Raw genomic sequence first — 2,608 nt, 5'->3', positions numbered from 1 at the left:
CCAAATCCAAACACTGATGGACTTTTAAAAAAATTACTTAAGCATTTTACTAATTTATTTTGGATTTTGGAGACAGGTTTCCTCTGTGAAGTCTTACTTGTCCTGGAACTCATTCAGTACATCAAGCTGGCCACAAACTCAGATCCAGCACCTCTAACTTGGAGTGCTAGGATTAAAGGCTAGACCCACTACTGCTGCGTTCATACAAGGTTTTTATAAAGCACACATTAGGTCCTATGAAGAAATCACCACCACAACGCTAAGGTACTAGATCTAAGTGTGCTCCTCTGCCTGCACCAGTGAACTGGCTGCTGTCCTTCAGAGGCAAGTGCTGCTCGAGAGATAGAGTCAAAATTCTGGTCCATGCAAGTGAAGCAGGCCTGGGATTCCCTCCATCCAGTGCAAGAGGTCAAGCCTCCTCTGCTCCCCTGGTCCATGGCCTCTTCCTTTCTAGATGGTCCTTGGCTTTTTCCCATCAGACAATGGTGGTGACTACCAGGAACAACTGCTTCTCCTTTGGATCCCTGACTTCAGGAGAATCTACCCCAGGACGGATACTTGCAGGATTCAGAGCATTTCGGAGCCCAGCATTCCTGATACTGTAAGCACCTTCCACGAGTAACAGCTAAAGAAACCTGCAACTCTGAGAACCCAGGAGGATGCTGCAGAAGAAAAATTCACAGTGGGGATGCAGCCCGGTCCTTTTCCAGAGCGCCCCACTGTGGCGAAGAAGCACTGGACACTTAGACCAGTGGTGGGAGTTGCTAGAGTGAATTCCAGCAACAGGCCATCAGAGACTGGTGAAGTGGACTCCGGACTTGGTCAAGTTTCCTGGAGCGCATTCCTTGTCCACTAAGCTGCCTACTCCATGGCTGCTGCCCGCTGGCCTTTGGCAGCCGGGAGCCTTACAGAGCAGAAGATGCCTTTCTGACGATTTAGAGGGAGGTCTGTTCCAAAGAGGATCTGTGTGCCTAAACCTCTCTATTCCCCGCCGCGGACTATCTCAGTGCAGCCCTTCCTTCCATAATAAACACACAGAGATTTGCCTTCGATGGTCTGTGTCATTTCTTAATTGTTTAATAAGTGATTTAAAGGGAATGTTCTGGGTACTGCCAGCCTGTTTTTGAAGGCGCTGGTGTCAGCTGAGCTCGCCTATTTTTAGGATTCATGGAAAGGCCAGGGAGGGGGAACCGCGATTTCACCTTCAATGGGAAGGCGAGTCTGGATTTAGGCTTTCGGGATTTCTGGAAGATGAGATCCAGGGCGCTAGAGCTATGCCCTGCCTGCTGGCTTCTCTATAGTCATCTTTTCAGAGGTGGCCTCCGGATTTTCCTCTGGTGTGCACTCTTTGAGTGGGCAAGCAGCCAAAGATAACAGCATGATGGCTCCTCACTAGCACCATACGGGTTTGAGCTCAGCCTTGACATCCTGGAGAAGTGGTTAGTGTGACCACATTGGTAGGCAGCTAGATGGGAGCAGGAACCATGGGAGGAATTCTAGCCTGAAGGTAAAAGGGCCCATTGACCAATTGCCAATTCTGCTTGGGAGCTGCAGGCTGTCTGATGACTTCCTTACACCAGCGGGGGCAGTGTCGCTGGCGTTCGGACTGATGACCATTGATGATGGTAGTGATGGAAATTTAACTTCTCTGGACCAAGTTTCCTAGTAGCTGCTGCTTGTCCGAAGGGCCAAGTTCTGCTTGGCTCTTCTCAACAGTGTGGGTCTGAAATCTTATGTTGATTTCAAATCTCGTATACTATTTTGTTTCGTGATTTTGTACATGATTGTGCCCTGCCCACCCCCTCGGGCACCTGACTCTACCAGTCAGGCTGCAGAGAACATCTCTGTGTGAATCCAGTTTCTGGAGCGATTAGAGGAGATGCGATAAGATCGCCTGTGTTTCCGTTTGTTTCCTGGGTCTATTGGCCAACCAGTGTTTTTAAACGCTGAAAAATTGTCCAAGTCCTTTCTATAGGCAGATTTTGTGCTGTTGGACACTGCTAAAGTTACATATGCCAACTGAGAATTGTTTTAAGAGGTGAGAAAAGGACCCCAGGAAGATGACAAATTCGGTGTGAACGCAACCTCCCAGCAGTGGCTTGCCTTTTGGTACACCTACCATTTTCAGGGTCGGCAGGGACCAGGGCTCCAGCGTTCTTGGCTGGCCCTTTCATTTCCACATTGCTTTCCCACTCGCCAAAGCCCTGCTGTGCAGTTGTCCAGAGGGCAAAATGAAGAAGGAGGCCAGCTGACAGTTTCTCAGTGGTATTCCCAGCGTCATAGAGTAGAATCTGATCCTGGGGAAGTCTGTAGTTAATGCACCGGCTCACATCCCAGATATTTAAACAATGTACCCACTGCAGTCCTGTTTCTAAACGCTAAGTGATATAACCAATGAAACTATCTTTTCCTTTGGTGAAAGACTGAATGAAGAGGTGTGGGAATCAGGTGTGCAAGAATTATTGTCCTTCAGAAGAAGAATGAAATCCTATGGTCTGCAGAAGGACACTTGTGCCTACGGACAATAGATGACACAATAGATTACCAAGTGTCAAGATCACAGATATTCAATGTCTCTCATTTGTGTTTCCTAGGTTTGCTAGATCCA

The 2,608-nt window shown here is 48.2% G+C and overlaps 1 pseudogene; it reads left to right on the top strand.

Moving 5' to 3' along the window:
- The first annotated feature begins 322 nt into the window (after positions 1-322).
- Positions 323-939, top strand: LOC114636607 (annotated as a pseudogene).
- The last annotated feature ends 1,669 nt before the right edge of the window (positions 940-2,608 follow it).

Source organism: Grammomys surdaster, unplaced genomic scaffold, assembly GCF_004785775.1.
Source record: "Grammomys surdaster isolate TR1022 unplaced genomic scaffold, NIH_TR_1.0 124611, whole genome shotgun sequence".
In the NCBI taxonomy this organism is placed as follows: domain Eukaryota; kingdom Metazoa; phylum Chordata; class Mammalia; order Rodentia; family Muridae; genus Grammomys; species Grammomys surdaster.
The sequence above is the reverse complement of the archived record's forward strand: the minus strand, read 5'-3'. Positions and strand labels throughout refer to the sequence as shown.